The 21,100-nt window shown below is 35.8% G+C and overlaps 1 long non-coding RNA gene across 1 annotated transcript; it reads left to right on the top strand.

Moving 5' to 3' along the window:
- Positions 1 to 18,976: 18,976 nt before the first annotated feature.
- Positions 18,977 to 20,836, top strand: LOC113356802. Its single transcript, XR_003363220.1, has 4 exons — positions 18,977 to 19,270; positions 19,366 to 19,433; positions 20,148 to 20,277; positions 20,393 to 20,836. It is a non-coding gene; the product is annotated as an uncharacterized LOC113356802 (long non-coding RNA).
- Positions 20,837 to 21,100: the final 264 nt, after the last annotated feature.

Here is a 21,100-nt window from a genome sequence, read left to right as displayed (position 1 = left end):
TTCCAAACCATTCATGATATGATTTTTAGCCAGAAAATTCGACCTCTTGTTATACGCGAGCTCTTACTCGTTCAAAACTTCAACATTCATCGATTCTTCAGTTGGAACAAGTACATAATCCAGTTCATGATGGCTCAGATAAAACAACATCTTCGATTGCCATCTCTTGAAATCCTTTCCGTTAAACATCTGTGGTTTTTCGACGTCGTTCTTTCCCATTGTTACAAGGAATACTAATGTGTTAAGATTGTTGGAATCTTGCAACAATGAACAACACGTTAGACGTATCAAAATAATATGTAAAGAACTAATCCGAAACAACTACCGAAATAACTTGACGAGGGCAGAATCACAGGTTCAAAAAGTTGTCCTTAACACATTATTTCGCGGGTATACTCGAGTTGAGTAATGCTAAACCCCTCACAGCGAAGACGTGTCCAGGATAAGACTGCCCGATATAACTTGAGTTAGCACAACGCAAGTTACCCTCTCTTCGAACTCAGCAATGGGGACGGAAAGTAAAAACGCCGCACAAACAAAGGAAGAAGATAATAAAAAAAATTGCTTCTTGTGTATTTTGAAAACAGAATTTCGAGTTGTATTTATAGGATGAAATACTAGCAAATCAAGTTAGGTTTTGGTTTTCTTCAGAAACAAGTAAAACACGTAAAAAGAATTTACCCATAAATAAAACTCTTAAGAATTAATTTTGGAATTAATTTTCTAAAGAAAACTCGCCAAAAAAAAAAAGAAATCCGTGTAGAAAGGGACTTGGTGCATGGCATACGCGCTTATCGCATGGGTCAAAATATGTATTTTTGCCCACCCGCTCCACCCACATTGTTTTACAACATATCCATAAGAATATGGTTATATAGTAGAGCTCCTTCTCTATTATACCCAATGTGGGACTAAAGAGAGATTCATTCACTCATAAAATGACTTGTGTTCAGACATATGAGCTTTGTTCGCCATGTCCCTTGCAGATGACACGTTCTTGTCTTTGGTGCACAACATCTCTTCCACTTGAATCTTCTTTCCCGATTCAACCATGTTGATCTCGCCAGTTTCATGTCTCAGCTTTTTCTTGTACTCCAACCAAGAAGATGGTAACTTCTCAATCACCGCAGATACTTGAAACGTCTCATCAATGACCATACCTTCAGCAAGAATCTCATTAGTTGAAATTCGAGGAATTGATCAACAACAGGCTTATCATTCGTCATCTTGAAGTCCATAAATTTCGCCACCAGAAATTTCTTGTTCCCTGCAGTCTCAGCTTGGTACTTCGCTTCTAACGCAGTCCACAAATCATAAGCACTGAAATTATCTTTAGCGTTGTAAAAACCATACATCGCATCTTCCAAACCATTCATGATATGATTTTTAGCCAGAAAATTCGACCTCTTGTTATACGCGAGCTCTTACTCGTTCAAAACTTCAACATTCATCGATTCTTCAGTTGGAACAAGTACATAATCCAGTTCATGATGGCTCAGATAAAACAACATCTTCGATTGCCATCTCTTGAAATCCTTTCCGTTAAACATCTGTGGTTTTTCGACGTCGTTCTTTCCCATTGTTACAAGGAATACTAATGTGTTAAGATTGTTGGAATCTTGCAACAATGAACAACACGTTAGACGTATCAAAATAATATGTAAAGAACTAATCCGAAACAACTACCGAAATAACTTGACGAGGGCAGAATCACAGGTTCAAAAAGTTGTCCTTAACACATTATTTCGCGGGTATACTCGAGTTGAGTAATGCTAAACCCCTCACAGCGAAGACGTGTCCAGGATAAGACTGCCCGATATAACTTGAGTTAGCACAACGCAAGTTACCCTCTCTTCGAACTCAGCAATGGGGACGGAAAGTAAAAACGCCGCACAAACAAAGGAAGAAGATAATAAAAAAAATTGCTTCTTGTGTATTTTGAAAACAGAATTTCGAGTTGTATTTATAGGATGAAATACTAGCAAATCAAGTTAGGTTTTGGTTTTCTTCAGAAACAAGTAAAACACGTAAAAAGAGTTTACCCATAAATAAAACTCTTAAGAATTTATTTTGGAATTAATTTTCTAAAGAAAACTCGCAAAAAAAAAAAAGAAATCCGTGTAGAAAAGGGACTTGGTGCATGGCATACGCGCTTATCGCATGGGTCAAAATATGTATTTTTGTCCACCCGCTCCACCCACATTGTTTTACAACATATCCATAAGAATATGGTTATATAGTGGAGCTCCTTCTCTATTATACCCAATGTGGGACTAAAGAGAGATTCATTCACTCATAAAATGACTTGTGTTCAGACATATGAGCTTTGTTCGCCATGTCCCTTGCAGATGACACGTTCTTGTCTTTGGTGCATAACATCTCTTCCACTTGAATCTTCTTTCCCGATTCAACCATGTTGATCTCGCCAGTTTCATGTCTCAGCTTTTTCTTGTACTCCGACCAAGAAGATGGTAACTTCTCAATCACCGCAGATACTTGAAACGTCTCATCAATGACCATACCTTCAACAAGAATCTCATTAATGATTTGTTGAAATTCGAGGAATTGATCAACAACAGGCTTATCATTCGTCATCTTGAAGTCCATAAATTTCGCCACCAGAAATTTCTTGTTCACTGCAGTCTCAGCTTGGTACTTCGCTTCTAACGCAGTCCACAAATCATAAGCACTGAAATTATCTTTAGCGTCGTAAAAATCATACATCGCATCTTCCAAACCATTCATGATATGATTTTTAGCCAGAAAATTCGACCTCTTGTTATACGCGAGCTCTTACTCGTTCAAAACTTCAACATTCATCGATTCTTCAGTTGGAACAAGTACATAATCCAGTTCATGATGGCTCAGATAAAACAACATCTTCGATTGCCATCTCTTGAAATCCTTTCCGTTAAACTTCTGTGGTTTTTCGACGTCGTTCTTTCCCATTGTTACAAGGAATACTAATGTGTTAAGATTGTTGGAATCTTGCAACAATGAACAGCACGTTAGACGTATCAAAATAATATGTTAAGAACTAATCCGAAACAACTACCGAAATAACTTGACGAAGGCAGAATCACAGGTTCAACAAGTTGTCCTTAACACATTATTTCGCGGGTATACTCGAGTTGAGTAATGCTAAACCCCTCACAGCGAAGATGTGTCCAGGATAAGACTGTCCGATATAACTTGAGTTAGCACAACGCAAGTTACCCTCTTTTCGAACTCAGCAATGGGGACGGAAAGTAAAAACGCCGCACAAACAAAGGAAGAAGATAATAAAAAAAATTGCTTCTTGTGTATTTTGAAAACAGAATTTCGAGTTGTATTTATAGGATAAAATACTAGCAAATCAAGTTAGGTTTTGGTTTTCTTCAGAAACAAGTAAAACACGTAAAAAGAATTTACCCATAAATAAAACTCTTAAGAATTAATTTTGGAATTAATTTTCTAAAGAAAACTCGCCAAAAAAAAAGAAATCCGTGTAGAAAAGGGACTTGGGGCATGGCATACGCGCTTATCGCATGGGTCAAAATATGTATTTTTGTCCACCCGCTCCACCCACATTGTTTTACAACATATCCATAAGAATATGGTTATATAGTGGAGCTCCTTCTCTATTATACCCAATGTGGGACTAAAGAGATATTCATTCACTCATAAAATGACTTGTGTTCAGACATATGAGCTTTGTTCGCCATGTCCCTTGCAGATGACACGTTCTTGTATTTGTTGCACAACATCTCTTCCACTTGAATCTTCTTTCCCGATTCAACCATGTTGATCTCGCCAGTTTCATGTCTCAGCTTTTTCTTGTACTCCGACCAAGAAGATGGTAACTTCTCAATCACCGCAGATACTTGAAACGTCTCATCAATGACCATACCTTCAGCAAGAATCTCATTAATGATTTGTTGAAATTCGAGGAATTGATTAACAACAGGCTTATCATTCGTCATCTTGAACTCCATAAATTTCTCCACCAGAAATTTCTTGTTCCCTGCAGTCTCAGCTTGGTACTTCGCTTCTAACGCAGTCCACAAATCATAAGCACTGAAATTATCTTTAGCGTCGTAAAAATCATACATCGCATCTTCCAAACCATTCATGATATGATTTTTAGCCAGAAAATTCGACCTCTTGTTATACGCGAGCTCTTACTCGTTCAAAACTTCAACATTCATCAATTCTTCAGTTGGAACAAGTACATAATCCAGTTCATGATGGCTCAGATAAAACAACATCTTCGATTGCCATCTCTTGAAATCCTTTCCGTTAAACTTCTGTGGTTTTTCAACGTCGTTCTTTCCCATTGTTACAAGGAATACTAATGTGTTAAGATTGTTGGAATCTTGCAACAATGAACAACACGTTAGACGTATCAAAATAATATGTAAAGAACTAATCCGAAATAACTTGACGAGGGCAGAATCAAAGGTTCAACAAGTTGTCCTTAACACATTAGTTCGCAAGTATACTCGAGTTGAGTAATGCTAAACCCCTCATACCGAAGATGTGTCCAGGATAAGACTGCCCGATATAACTTGAGTTAGCACAACGCAAGTTACCCTCTCTTCGAACTCAGCAACGGGGATGGAAAGTAAAAACTCCGCACAAACAAAGGAAGAAGATAATAAAAAAAAATGCTTCTTGTGTATTTTGAAAAAAGAATTTCGAGTTGTATTTATAGGATGAAATACTAGCAAATCAAGTTAGGTTTTGGTTTTCTTCAGAAACAAGTAAAACACGTAAAAAGAATTTACCCATAAATAAAACTCTTAAGAATTAATTTTGGAATTAATTTTCTAAAGAAAACTCGCCAAAAAAAAAAAGAAATCCGTGTAGAAAAGGGACTTGGTGCATGGCATACGCGCTTATCGCATGGGTCAAAATATGTATTTTTTCCCACCCGCTCCACCCACATTTTTTTACAACATATCCATAAGAATATGGTTATATAGTGGAGCTCCTTCTCTATTATACCCAATGTGGGACTAAAGAGAGATTCAGTCACTCATAAAATGACTTGTGTTCAGACATATGAGCTTTGTTCGCCATGTCCCTTGCAGATGACACGTTCTTGTCTTTGGTGCACAACATCTCTTCCACTTGAATCTTCTTTCCCGATTCAACCATGTTGATCTCGCCAGTTTCATGTCTCAGCTTTTTCTTGTACTCCGACCAAGAAGATGGTAACTTCTCAATCACCGCAGATACTTGAAACGTCTCATCAATGACCATACCTTCAGCAAGAATCTCATTAATGATTTGTTGAAATTCGAGGAATTGATCAACAACAGGCTTATCATTTGTCATCTTGAAGTCCATAAATTTCGCCACCAGAAATTTCTTGTTCCCTGCAGTCTCAGCTTGGTACTTCGCTTCTAACGCAGTCCAAAAATCATAAGCACTGAAATTATCTTTAGCGTCGTAAAAATCATACATCGCATCTTCCAAACCATTCATGATATGATTTTTAGCCAGAAAATTCGACCTCTTGTTATGCGCGAGCTTTTACTCGTTCAAAAATTCAACATTCATCAATTCTTCAGTTGGAACAAGTACATAATCCAGTTCATGATGGCTCAGATAAAACAACATCTTCGATTGCCATCTCTTGAAATCCTTTCCGTTAAACTTCTGTGGTTTTTCAACGTCGTTCTTTCCCATTGTTACAAGGAATACTAATGTGTTAAAATTGTTGGAATCTTGCAACAATGAACAACACGTTAGTCGTATCAAAATAATATGTAAAGAACTAATCCGAAACAACTACCGAAATAACTTGACGAGGGCAGAATCACAGGTTCAACAAGTTGTCCTTAACACATTAGTTCGAAAGTATACTCGAGTTGAGTAATGTTAAACCCCTCACAGCGAAGATGTGTCCAGGATAAGACTGCCCGATATAACTTGAGTTAGCACAACGCAAGTTACCCTCTCTTCGAACTCAGCAACGGGGATGGACGCCGAACAAACAAAGGAAGAAGATAATAAAAAAAATTGCTTCTTGTGTATTTTGAAAACATAAATTCGAGTTGTATTTATAGGATGAAATACTAGCAAATCAAGTTATGTTTTGGTTTTCTTCAGAAACAAGTAAAACACGTAAAAAGAATTTACCCATAAATAAAACTCTTAAGAATTAATTTTGGAATTAATTTTCTAAAGAAAACTCGCCAAAAAAAAAAGAAATCCGTGTAGAAAAGGGACTTGGTGCATGGCATACGCGCTTATCGCATGGGTCAAAATATATATTTTTGCCCACCCGCTCCACCGACATTGTTTTACAACATATCCATAAGAATATGGTTATATAGTGGAGCTCCTTCTCTATTATACCCAATGTGGGAATAAAGAGAGATTCATTCACTCATAAAATGAGAAAGTATCCTTGGACCCATAGGTCACTAGATCAAACCACACCAAGACCAAAACACTTTTATTTAACTCATTTTTCTCCAACAATCCCCACATGAATGAAATCTCGGAAAAACGAAAAAATCAGATTAAGGAAAATACCATTTAGGCAAAGGTGTCCATGAGGTCTTGAACCCTTACTTAGTGAGAAGTTACCGGAACTACTTGCTAAACAGTGAACCTAGTCTTGAACTGATATCATTTGGTGTAATTCGCGACAACAACCACGCATGATATCCTCCTGGCGTTGCTAAGTTCGTGCCGTTTTGTCCAATTTGGCCCTGGACATATCCTATTTCCCAGAATGCTCTAGAGAATCGTCTCAATTTTCATAGGAAGCGGCCCCACTTCCACATTCAGATAGGTGAGTTCCATCAAGAGTGTTTACTGCTACACCCCACTTCAATCTTAAATTGAAACTATGGAACTCATTAAGACTTATTTAAAAGTCATACTCCACATGCAGTCACACTATCACATCAACACCATAGGGAAGGGACAGAGAATGAAATTCTCTGATAGTGTTTACCTTTACCTACCATAAATTAGTTGTCTCATTCGAAACCTTGATCTTGGAATCTCCAATCAGCAAGGTTGAGTATCCTTCATGGCAAGTTTAATTACTGAGCCTAAGTCCCAACCCCATCGATGCTTTACTAACTATCTCTTTGGACAAACCTTCCGTCAAAGGGTCCACGATATTCTCCTTGGACCTTGTCCAATCTATGAAAATAACGCCAGTTGAGATATGTATTTTCAAAGAATCGTGTCTTCTACGCATATGTATAGACTTTCCATTGTAAAAGTTATTCTTAGCTCTACCTATCGCAGATTTGCTGTCAGAATGTATAGATATAGCTGGCACAGGCCTATGCCAGAGAGGAATATCTTCTAAAAAGTTTCTTAGTCATCCGACCTCCTCTCCTGCTTTATCTAACGCAATAAACTCCGACTCCATAGTGGAACGAGCTATACATGTCTGTTTGGAACTCTTCCAAGATACAGACGCACCTGCTAGAGTGAATACATATCCACTCGTAAACTTAGACTCCTCTGAGCCTGTTATTCAGTTTTCATTGCAAAATCCCTCAAGGACGACAGGGTACCCTTCTTAAAACAAAAGGTCATTGTGAACTTTAAGTACCTCAGCACTCTAATAAGTGCATCCCAATGCATCTGCCCAGGATTACAAGTATACCTGCTTAACCTACTCACAACATAAGCAATGTCTGGTCTCGTACAATTCATCAAATACATCAGACTTCCTATGACTCTCGAGTATTCAAGTTGGTTAACTCCTACACCCTTATTCTTCATGATATTACACTTAGAATCATACGGAGTACACACAGGTTTACAGTTAAACTGATTATATTTCTCAAGTATGGATTCAACATAATGAGACTGACTCAGACTATAGCCATTAGAAGTTTTTCTAATCTTCATCCATAATATGACATCAGCGGGCCTAAGTCTTTCATGTCAAAGTTCTCATTCAACATTTTCTTAGTAGAATCAATAACATTTATGTTTGTACCTAATATAAGCATGTCATCAACATACAAGCATACAAGCATACAGGCATCCTTGACAAGTTTAGTATAAGTACACTTATCAGATTCATTAATTCTAAAACCACTAAAAATCATCACATGATCAAATTTCTCATGCCACTGTTTAGGTGCTTGGATCAATGCATACAAAGATTTAACCAGTTTACAAACTTTCTTTTCATAACCTTTAACTACAAAGCCCTCAGGTTGTTCCATATAAATTTCTTCATCTAACTCACCATTAAGAAACGTTGTATTTACATCCATTTGATGTATCTCTAGATTATGGACAGAAGCTATAGCAATTAACATCCTAATGGATCTAATTCTACTTACTGGTGAATAGGTGTCAAAGAAATCTATACCTTCTACTTGTCTGTAGCCTTTAGCTACCAGCCTAGCCTTGTATTTTTCAATAGTTCCATCTATCTTACGTTTTCTCTTGAAAATCCATTTACAACCTATGGCCTTACAACCTGGAGGTAAATCTACAAGTTCAAAAGTATCGTTTTCTCGAAGGGAATCCATTTCATTAATGGAAGCTTCTTTCCACCATGGAGCTTCAGGACAAGTCATGGCTTCTCTATAAGTCTGAGGATCAGACTCGGCTAGGGATGTAATGTAACCAGGATAGGTTTTCTTAGTTTTAGCCCTTTTACCTCTTCTAGGTTCTACTTCTGGTTCATCTTCCTTTAAAGGTAATAACTGACTAGTTGAAGGCACATCTAGGGGATCAACTAAACATCTCTTTCGAGAATCTCGTTTCAAAGGAAAAACATTCTCAAAAAACTCAACATCCCTAGACTCCATGATAATATTCAACCCTATGTCAGAAATTTCAGAACTCACAACCATAAACCTATGAGCACTAGAATGCTCAGGATACCCTATAAAAACACAATCAACGGTTTTGGGTCCTATCTTATTTTTCTTAGGAGGAGGGATGCCCACCTTTTCCAAGCAGCTCCACACTTTGAAGTAATCGTAAGATGGTTGTCTCTCTTTCCATAACTCATATGGAGTTTTATCTGATCCTTTAAAGGGTACTCTGTTCAGAATATAATTGGCGGAGAGGATAGCCTCCCCCCAAAAATTCGAAGGTAATCCTGAACTAATCAACATGGCATTCATCATATCCTTAAGGGCACGGTTCTTACGTTCAGCTACACCATTGGATTGAGGTGAATAAGAGGCTGTAGTCTCATGTATTATGCCATGTTCTTCACAGAAATATCCTACGGGAATTTCATACTCACCACCACGGTCAGACATAAAAGTTTTAATGGTAGTATTCAATTGGTTTTCGACTTCACTTTTATATATCTTAAAGGCTTCTAAGGCATCGTCCTTTCCTCTAAGTAAGTAAACATGGCAGTACCTCGTACAATCATCTATAAAAGTAATAAACCATTCTTACCACCTCTTGTTTGAACTGACTTCATATCAACTAGGTATGAGTGGATTAAATCTAAGGGTTTAGAGTTTCTATGGACATTCTTACTGAATGATTTCTTAGCATGCTTGGATTCTACGCAAATCTCACATTTATGATTTTTATCTAAAGTGAATTTGGGTATGCAGCCTACGCTAGCCAGTTTATGCATTGATTTATAATTTACATGACCAAGTCTACCATGCCGAACGTTCAATGACACACACATGTAAGCAGAAAAATCATTCAATTTCAATTCAGGACAGGTTACATTAAGTTTATATAGACCCCCGGTCTTATAACCCTTACCCACATAATCATTGCCCTTAGTTACTATAAGTTTTCCAGACTCAATTGTAACTTAAAACCCTTATCATCTAAAACAGAACAAGAAACAAGATTTTTGCAGATGTCTGGAACATGAAGAACTTCATTCAATGTGAGAGTCTTTCCAGATGTGAGTTTCAGACCGACCTTTCCTTTTCCTGCAACCTCTGATGCAGATAAGTTACCCATATAGAGTTTCTCGCCTTCCCCTACCTTTTGGTAGGAGGTGAACAGGTCTCTGTTCCCACAAACATGCTTGGTAGCTCCAGAGACTACCCACCAGTCCATCACATTGGTCACCAAATTAACTTCAGACACTACAACAGAAAACTCGTCTTTTTTCTTCTCAACCAAGTTAGCATTATTCTTCTTGTCCTTACGTTGTCTACAGTGAACTTCCATATGACCAGTATTTCCACACACCCAACAAGGACCCTTAATTTTAATAATGCTCGATTCTAGTTTACGAAACATACCTTTCTTGTTAGGTCCATGCTTCGAGTTGCGATTGTTGTTGTCACCTTTTCCAGCTTTGGATGACTTGTGTTCAGACATATGAGCTTTGTTCGCCATGTCCCTTGCAGATGACACGTTCTTGTATTTGGTGCACAACATCTCTTTCACTTGAATCTTCTTTCCCGATTCAACCATGTTTATCTCGCCAGTTTCATGTCTCAGCTTTTTCTTGTACTCCGACCAAGAAGATGGTAACTTCGCAATCACCGCAGATACTTGAAACGTCTCATCAATGACCATACCTTCAGCAAGAATCTCATTAATGATTTGTTGCAATTCGAGGAATTGATCAACAACAGGCTTATCATTCGTCATCTTGAAGTCCATAAATTTCGCCACCAGAAATTTCTTGTTCCCTGCAGTCTCAGCTTGGTACTTCGCTTCTAACGCAGTCCACAAATCATAAGCACTGAAATTATCTTTAGCGTTGTAAAATCATACATCGCATCTTCCAAACCATTCATGATATGATTTTTAGCCAGAAAATTCGACCTCTTGTTATACGCGAGATCCTCCTCGTTCAAAACTTCAACATTCATCAATTCTTCAGTTGGAACAAGTACATAATCCAGTTCATGATGGCTCAGATAAAACAACATCTTTGATTGCCATCTCTTGAAATCCTTTTCGTTAAACTTCTGTGGTTTTTCAACGTCGTTCTTTCCCATTGTTACAAGAAATACTAATGTGTTAAGATTGTTGGAATCTTGTAACAATGAACAGCACGTTAGACGTATCAAAATAATATGTAAAGAACTAATCCGAAACAACTACCGAAATAACTTGACGAGGGAAGAATCACAGGTTCAACAAGTTGTCCTTAACACATTAGTTCGCGAGTATACTCGAGTTGAGTAATGCTAAACCCCTCACAGCGAAGATGTGTCCAGGATAAGACTGTCCGATATAACTTGAGTTAGCACAACGCAAGTTACCCTCTCTTCGAACTCAGCAACGGGGATGGAAAGTAAAAACACCGCACAAACAAAGGAAGAAGATAATAAAAAAAATTGCTTTTTGTGTATTTTGAAAACATAATTTCGAGTTGTATTTATAGGATAATATACTTGCAAATCAAGTTAGGTTTTGGTTTTCTTCAGAAACAAGTAAAACACGTAAAAAGAATTTACCCATAAATAAAACTCTTAAGAATTAATTTTGGAATTAATTTTCTAAAGAAAACTCGCCAAAAAAAAAAAGAAATCCATGTAGAAAAGGGACTTGGTGTATGGCATACGCGCTTATCGCATGGGTCAAAATATGTATTTTTGGTTAAACCCCTCACAGCGAAGATGTGTCCAGGATAAGACTGTCCGATATAACTTGAGTTAGCACAACGCAAGTTACCCTCTCTTCGAACTCAGCAACGGGGATGGAAAGTAAAAACACCGCACAAACAAAGGAAGAAGATAATAAAAAAAATTGCTTTTTGTGTATTTTGAAAACATAATTTCGAGTTGTATTTATAGGATAATATACTTGCAAATCAAGTTAGGTTTTGGTTTTCTTCAGAAACAAGTAAAACACGTAAAAAGAATTTACCCATAAATAAAACTCTTAAGAATTAATTTTGGAATTAATTTTCTAAAGAAAACTCGCCAAAAAAAAAAGAAATCCATGTAGAAAAGGGACTTGGTGTATGGCATACGCGCTTATCGCATGGGTCAAAATATGTATTTTTGGTTAAACCCCTCACAGCGAAGATGTGTCCAGGATAAGACTGTCCGATATAACTTGAGTTAGCACAACGCAAGTTACCCTCTCTTCGAACTCAGCAACGGGGATGGAAAGTAAAAACACCGCACAAACAAAGGAAGAAGATAATAAAAAAATTGCTTTTTGTGTATTTTGAAAACATAATTTCGAGTTGTATTTATAGGATAATATACTTGCAAATCAAGTTAGGTTTTGGTTTTCTTCAGAATCAAGTAAAACACGTAAAAAGAATTTACCCATAAATAAAACTCTTAAGAATTAATTTTGGAATTAATTTTCTAAAGAAAACTCGCCAAAAAAAAAGAAATCCGTGTAGAAAAGGGACTTGGTGCATGGCATACGCGCTTATCGCATGGGTCAAAATATGTATTTTTGGTTAAACCCCTCACAACGAAGATGTGTCCAGGATAAGACTGTCCGATATAACTTGAGTTAGCACAACGCAAGTTACCCTCTCTTCGAACTCAGGAACGGGGATGGAAAGTAAAAACACCGCACAAACAAAGGAAGAAGATAATAAAAAAAATTGCTTTTTGTGTATTTTGAAAACATAATTTCGAGTTGTATTTATAGGATAATATACTTGCAAATCAAGTTAGGTTTTGGTTTTCTTCAGAAACAAGTAAAACACGTAAAAAGAATTTACCCATAAATAAAACTCTTAAGAATTAATTTTGGAATTAATTTTCTAAAGAAAACTCGCCAAAAAAAAAAGAAATCCGTGTAGAAAAGGGACTTGGTGCATGGCATACGCGCTTATCGCATGGGTCAAAATATGTATTTTTGGTTAAACCCCTCACAGCGAAGATGTGTCCAGGATAAGACTGTCCGATATAACTTGAGTTAGCACAACGCAAGTTACCCTCTCTTCGAACTCAGCAACGGGGATGGAAAGTAAAAACACCGCACAAACAAAGGAAGAAGATAATAAAAAAAATTGCTTTTTGTGTATTTTGAAAACATAATTTCGAGTTGTATTTATAGGATAATATACTTGCAAATCAAGTTAGGTTTTGGTTTTCTTCAGAAACAAGTAAAACACGTAAAAAGAATTTACCCATAAATAAAACTCTTAAGAATTAATTTTGGAATTAATTTTCTAAAGAAAACTCGCCAAAAAAAAAAGAAATCTGTGTAGAAAAGGGACTTGGTGCATGGCATACGCGCTTATCGCATGGGTCAAAATATGTATTTTTGGTTAAACCCCTCACAGCGAAGATGTGTCCAGGATAAGACTGTCCGATATAACTTGAGTTAGCACAACGCAAGTTACCCTCTCTTCGAACTCAGCAACGGGGATGGAAAGTAAAAACACCGCACAAACAAAGGAAGAAGATAATAAAAAAAATTGCTTTTTGTGTATTTTGAAAACATAATTTCGAGTTGTATTTATAGGATAATATACTTGCAAATCAAGTTAGGTTTTGGTTTTCTTCAGAAACAAGTAAAACACGTAAAAAGAATTTACCCATAAATAAAACTCTTAAGAATTAATTTTGGAATTAATTTTCTAAAGAAAACTCGCCAAAAAAAAAGAAATCCGTGTAGAAAAGGGACTTGGTGCATGGCATACGCGCTTATCGCATGGGTCAAAATATTTATTTTTGGTTAAACCCCTCACAGCGAAGATGTGTCCAGGATAAGACTGTCCGATATAACTTGAGTTAGCACAACGCAAGTTACCCTCTCTTCGAACTCAGCAACGGGGATGGAAAGTAAAAACACCGCACAAACAAAGGAAGAAGATAATAAAAAAAATTGCTTTTTGTGTATTTTGAAAACATAATTTCGAGTTGTATTTATAGGATAATATACTTGCAAATCAAGTTAGGTTTTGGTTTTCTTCAGAAACAAGTAAAACACGTAAAAAGAATTGACCCATAAATAAAACTCTTAAGAATTAATTTTGGAATTAATTTTCTAAAGAAAACTCGCCAAAAAAAAAGAAATCCGTGTAGAAAAGGGACTTGGTGCATGGCATACGCGCTTATCGCATGGGTCAAAATATGTATTTTTGGTTAAACCCCTCACAGCGAAGATGTGTCCAGGATAAGACTGTCCGATATAACTTGAGTTAGCACAACGCAAGTTACCCTCTCTTCGAACTCAGCAACGGGGATGGAAAGTAAAAACACCGCACAAACAAAGGAAGAAGATAATAAAAAAAATTGCTTTTTGTGTATTTTGAAAACATAATTTCGAGTTGTATTTATAGGATAATATACTTGCAAATCAAGTTAGGTTTTGGTTTTCTTCAGAAACAAGTAAAACACGTAAAAAGAATTTACCCATAAATAAAACTCTTAAGAATTAATTTTGGAATTAATTTTCTAAAGAAAAATCGCCAAAAAAAAGAAATCCGTGTAGAAAAGGGACTTGGTGCATGGCATACGCGCTTATCGCATGGGTCAAAATATGTATTTTTGGTTAAACCCCTCACAGCGAAGATGTGTCCAGGATAAGACTGTCCGATATAACTTGAGTTAGCACAACGCAAGTTACCCTCTCTTCGAACTCAGCAACGGGGATGGAAAGTAAAAACACCGCACAAACAAATGAAGAAGATAATAAAAAAAAATTGCTTTTTGTGTATTTTGAAAACATAACTTCGAGTTGTATTTATAGGATAATATACTTGCAAATCAAGTTAGGTTTTGGTTTTCTTCAGAAACAAGTAAAACACGTAAAAAGAATTTACCCATAAATAAAACTCTTAAGAATTAATTTTGGAATTAATTTTCTAAAGAAAACTCGCCAAAAAAAAGAAATCCGTGTAGAAAAGGGACTTGGTGCATGGCATACGCGCTTATCGCATGGGTCAAAATATGTATTTTTGGTTAAACCCCTCACAGCGAAGATGTGTCCAGGATAAGACTGTCCGATATAACTTGAGTTAGCACAACGCAAGTTACCCTCTCTTCGAACTCAGCAACGGGATGGAAAGTAAAAACACCGCACAAACAAAGGAAGAAGATAATAAAAAAAATTGCTTTTTGTGTATTTTGAAAACATAATTTCGAGTTGTATTTATAGGATAATATACTTGCAAATCAAGTTAGGTTTTGGTTTTCTTCAGAAACAAGTAAAACACGTAAAAAGAATTTACCCATAAATAAAACTCTTAAGAATTAATTTTGGAATTAATTTTCTAAAGAAAACTCGCCAAAAAAAAAGAAATCCGTGTAGAAAAGGGACTTGGTGCATGGCATACGCGCTTATCGCATGGGTCAAAATATGTATTTTTGGTTAAACCCCTCACAGCGAAGATGTGTCCAGGATAAGACTGTCTGATATAACTTGAGTTAGCACAACGCAAGTTACCCTCTCTTCGAACTCAGCAACGGGGATGGAAAGTAAAAACACCGCACAAACAAAGGAAGAAGATAATAAAAAAAATTGCTTTTTGTGTATTTTGAAAACATAACTTCGAGTTGTATTTATAGGATAATATACTTGCAAATCAAGTTAGGTTTTGGTTTTCTTCAGAAACAAGTAAAACACGTAAAAAGAATTTACCCATAAATAAAACTCTTAAGAATTAATTTTGGAATTAATTTTCTAAAGAAAACTCGCCAAAAAAAAAAGAAATCCGTGTAGAAAAGGGACTTGGTGCATGGCATACGCGCTTATCGCATGGGTCAAAATATGTATTTTTGGTTAAACCCCTCACAGCGAAGATGTGTCCAGGATAAGACTGTCCGATATAACTTGAGTTAGCACAACGCCAGTTACCCTCTCTTCGAACTCAGCAACGGGGATGGAAAGTAAAAACACCGCACAAACAAAGGAAGAAGATAAAAAAAAAAATTGCTTTTTGTGTATTTTGAAAACATAATTTCGAGTTGTATTTATAGGATAATATACTTGCAAATCAAGTTAGGTTTTGGTTTTCTTCAGAAACAAGTAAAACACGTAAAAAGAATTTACCCATAAATAAAACTCTTAAGAATTAATTTTGGAATTAATTTTCTAAAGAAAACTCGCCAAAAAAAAAGAAATCTGTGTAGAAAAGGGACTTGGTGCATGGCATACGCGCTTATCGCATGGGTCAAAATATGTATTTTTGGTTAAACCCCTCACAGCGAAGACGTGTCCAGGATAAGACTGTCCGATATAACTTGAGTTAGCACAACGCAAGTTACCCTCTCTTCGAACTCAGCATCGGGGATGGAAAGTAAAAACACCGCACAAACAAAGGAAGAAGATAATAAAAAAAATTGCTTTTTGTGTAGTTTGAAAACATAATTTCGAGTTGTATTTATAGGATAATATACTTGCAAATCAAGTTAGGTTTTGGTTTTCTTCAGAAACAAGTAAAACACGTAAAAAGAATTTACCCATAAATAAAACTCTTAAGAATTAATTTTGGAATTAATTTTCTAAAGAAAACTCGCCAAAAAAAAAGAAATCCGTGTAGAAAAGGGACTTGGTGCATGGCATACGCGCTTATCGCATGGGTCAAAATATGTATTTTTGGTTAAACCCCTCACAGCGAAGATGTGTCCAGGATAAGACTGTCCGATATAACTTGAGTTAGCACAACGCAAGTTACCCTCTCTTCGAATTCAGCAACGGGGATGGAAAGTAAAAACACCGCACAAACAAAGGAAGAAGATAATAAAAAAATTGCTTTTTGTGTATTTTGAAAACATAATTTCGAGTTGTATTTATAGGATAATATACTTGCAAATCAAGTTAGGTTTTGGTTTTCTTCAGAAACAAGTAAAACACGTAAAAAGAATTTACCCATAAATAAAACTCTTAAGAATTAATTTTGGAATTAATTTTCTAAAGAAAACTCGCCAAAAAAAAAAGAAATCCGTGTAGAAAAGGGACTTGGTGCATGGCATACGCTCTTATCGCATGGGTCAAAATATGTATTTTTGGTTAAACCCCTCACAGCGAAGATGTGTCCAGGATAAGACTGTCCGATATAACTTGAGTTAGCACAACGCAAGTTACCCTCTCTTCGAACTCAGCAACGGGGATGGAAAGTAAAAACACCGCACAAACAAAGGAAGAAGATAATAAAAAAAATTGCTTTTTGTGTATTTTGAAAACATAATTTCGAGTTGTATTTATAGGATAATATACTTACAAATCAAGTTAGGTTTTGGTTTTCTTCAGAAACAAGTAAAACACGTAAAAAGAATTTACCCATAAATAAAACTCTTAAGAATTAATTTTGGAATTAATTTTCTAAAGAAAACTCGCCAAAAAAAAAGAAATCCGTGTAGAAAAGGGACTTGGTGCATGGCATACGCGCTTATCGCATGGGTCAAAATATGTATTTTTTACTTGTTTCTAAAGAGAGATTCATTTACTCATAAAATGAGCAAGTATCCTTGGACCCATAGGTCACTAGATCAAACCACACCAAGACCAAAATATTTATATTTAACTCATTTTTCTCCAACAATAACATCATCATTCCAACTTCGAATGTGTAGATAAGTCAACACTATCTACAGACTATTGTTTACCTGATGGTAATCGATGCAAAATAAAAGAATATTGGTTAAAATATAACCAGATCCAATTTGAACGAAAATTCGGTCGGCCTCCCCACCGCATTGCGGTCATCTAGTTTTAGAAGGAATATATAGGGTAAGATCACATCAAATGGAATATATACAATTGTTAAAGAGACTCGATCGTGGAGAGTGAGTGAACCTGGTGCGAGCAAAAGAAAAAAAAATAGATTCTCCACTTCTACCTGCCTCCTCCTACTCCATGATCAATAATCTGAACTCTCTGATGACAAAAGGGTTAACTCCCATTATCAGATAGAAACACAATTTTAAAAACTAATTGAAAACGTTTCCTCAACAAGTTTCATAATTAGCACACCTAGTTCATTTGCAAGAAGCTGATATTGAAGTTCGGCTAGTTAAAGCTTAGACTCCACAGTTATCCCAACCTACAAAGTCTGGGATTGTACCATAAAACCCCCAATAATGTACTTATATAAAAATCAACTAGTCTGCATGAGACATAAGAAATGTAGAAGTTGTAATAAGCTTTAAGGGGCAAAACTACTAAACTAAGGATAGCGAACATTGCACTTGGCACTGAATTTCAGCTTACTTAATAGAAAACGTTATTTTACTACTATAAACGGGACGAAACCAGTTGTAACCTGATTTCAAACAGTTTCGTCCTAGTTTAAACACGGGTAAACCATATTAAACCCAATTTAAAACAAGACGAAACTAATTTCAACCTAGTTTAAACATACGACACCCTCAAATAGACAAAAATAAGAGAAAAACATTTGCTTGATATAGACGTTGCAAAAACTAGTAATCACTTGTATTGCATAGGTTGATGCATATGTGTGTCTAGGACTACTAAGGAAATGTTTCGACAAGTTTGTGTTATATACAGACAACCAAGTAGGGAGAACTCATATCTGCAAGTAAACTAGGTTTGTAAATAAATATTTTTGTATAGATGGCGATGCAAAAATGCATCTGGAATGGAAAAAACTAACATTTTTATAGATGGCGACGCAAATATAAAATTGGATTGTGTGATTGTGTTGGTACTAACATCCATCGCATCGGAAAAATTTAAAGAGCACCAACACTCTTATGAATAGAAAATGAACTAAACAACATTTACATTATCAAAATCAATAATTATGAAATACGAAACAACTTTGATGATAAAAAAAACCATGAGTATCAAATATAAACCATTTTAAACCGGATGAAACCAATACCATCCATGTTTAGACACGGGTGAAATTAAATTCAACCTGATCTAAAACACGATGAAACCGACTTCATCGTAGTTATAAATTACACTAGTGAAAAAAAAGGCTATTTAAGACATAACGAAACGACACAGACCAGTCTAACGCGAAATTTAGACAACTCGGAGAGTGTCCCTGACTTAAGTCAAACCATGTTGCATCGTGACTTCTGTTGGCTTATCCAACGACATCTGAGTCAGTATTGTTTCTATGGTATATTTTTTTCACTACCGACCCTATTAGTCTCTGACTCTCTCTCTCGTTTCTCTATTTTTTTCCTTCTCTCCTTTCCTCTCTCCGTCTCTCTCACTTTTTCTCCAACACAGACCCAAGAGCCCCTTTTCTCCAGCAGATACAGATCGAAACCCTAACTTCAATTTTTAGAATCTCTTATCCTTAATCTCTCTTGAACCCTAACGATGTTGTTTGATTTGTAAAATTGAGGGAAGTAAAACCCTAACGATACTGTATTTTGATTCTACTTTTTAATTTCAGATTTCCTTTGATTCGGGGTTATTAGTATTCCTAGAAATCAAAACCCAAGAAGTAAGTTCTGTTTTCCTTGTTAGTTTTGTTGTGAAAGTCCTCAATTCTGTATTAAAATCTTGTTATAGATTGTAATTGAAGTTTTAATTTTGTAGGTGGTGGTGGTTATGCTGGTCCTAGAGGTGGTAGTTCAAAGAGATGCTACAGAGAATCGAATTGAAGGGTTTGTAGTCATTGTTCTCGGTGTTTAATTTCTTTAATATTTGAAGAGGAGATTGTTTGTATACTTTGATTCAGCGGTTTAATGGTTGGGTTTCCTTTTTTTTTTCCTCCAAAAGCAAGTCTGAAACTTCGGATTATTCAAGTTGCATTTGCACCATAATTTTATGTTTAATTGAAGAATAAACTGATTTTGTTCTTTCATAGAATCAGTTTTTTGGGTTTTCATTAAAATGAAACGCTAGATTTTTATAACTGGCGTTTATATGGATTTCTTTGTTTAAACTATTTTTTCCACTTTTTCCTACAAATCTGATGTTTATTTGTGCTTTTTAGGTTTATGTTTGGGTTCATGATGCTTTGTTATTTTGGGTTTTTCATTTTGTAATATGCGGTTAATGATGGTGTTGTTTATGGCATGTATGAGTTGTTTTATGTTTTATCTCGAGATTGTTTTATGTTTATGTTAATTTCCTGATTTGAGCTAGTTTGTAAAGATGAAGGTTTATTGTTGATCTTCTAGCTCTATTAGCATACTGTCTGTTGAGTGTTTGAGCTGATGTAGTGGTAATTAAGCTGGCGTTTTTAACCATCACTCAGATTTTTGTTTGTTGAGATATATGGCTACTCTTTGTTTTGTTTTATGGTTTTGTTGTTGTCCCTGACCTCAGTCATATCCTTAACTTAATCCTTATCATCTTTGTTGGTGCATGTTCAGGTTGGAGGATCACCAATTTATAAAGTTCATAGGAAGCTAGGTAAAGGTGGCTTTCAGCAAGTTTTTGTTGGTTGTCATGTGTCAGGGACTAAGGAGGTAGTGAAAGAGCAAAAAGTTTGGGTCCGTAGAGGTAATTTTCCTTAATTTGTCCTGGAATACCATTCAGATAAGTGATTGGTTTAGACACTAATTATTAAGGTTTGATTTAATGAGAAATTTGTTTTGGTTTGTTCTGTCATCAGCAGGTGGTAGTAAAATTTAAGCATAAAAGTATTGGGGGTCTATGTTTTCAGCTGATGATGAAATTGAGTTAAAGACACAAAGGGTTGAATCATTTGAAGATAGTGACGCTGAAAGTGATTCAGAATCTCTTGGTGAGGTTATGCACATGATATCGATGAATTTCAGGAACAAAGTAAAAGAAGTGAAATGGGAATTTGAGGTTGATATGTTTTCTGCTTTTGGAGAGGAAGTCAGGTAGTTAAGAATGCCCTGCACTTTTCCTTCATTACATTATAATTGGAAACTGGATGTGTATAAGCTATATAACCTTTCAACAATTAGAAGAGATATGTTGGCTAAACAATATGTTATTACTATTTCGTATGCACTGGCAAATATCTGACGTGTTCAATGGTGTAAAAATGTTGAATATATATATTTATATCTTATACTTTATTATTTTGCTATAGCCTATAGGTTTCTCATTAGGAATAATCACTGCACATCACAGGGTGTCACTACATTTCATAGGGTGCATTCTTATCCTCGCAGTATAAATTTCAATTTTCAGGTTTTCCGTTGAATCGCACAATCTTTTTACAGAAAACAAAATCTTCTTAAAATGATTCTCAGATCTAGGTTACATTAGTATCTTCTCATGGTTTTTCATTTTCAGATACATTTCATAGTGATGTTTTTTCTATGGAATAAAAAATTGGCAGAGTTTCTCA

Source organism: Papaver somniferum, chromosome 3 (assembly GCF_003573695.1).
Source record: "Papaver somniferum cultivar HN1 chromosome 3, ASM357369v1, whole genome shotgun sequence".
In the NCBI taxonomy this organism is placed as follows: Eukaryota; Viridiplantae; Streptophyta; class Magnoliopsida; order Ranunculales; family Papaveraceae; genus Papaver; species Papaver somniferum.
The sequence above is the reverse complement of the archived record's forward strand: the minus strand, read 5'-3'. Positions and strand labels throughout refer to the sequence as shown.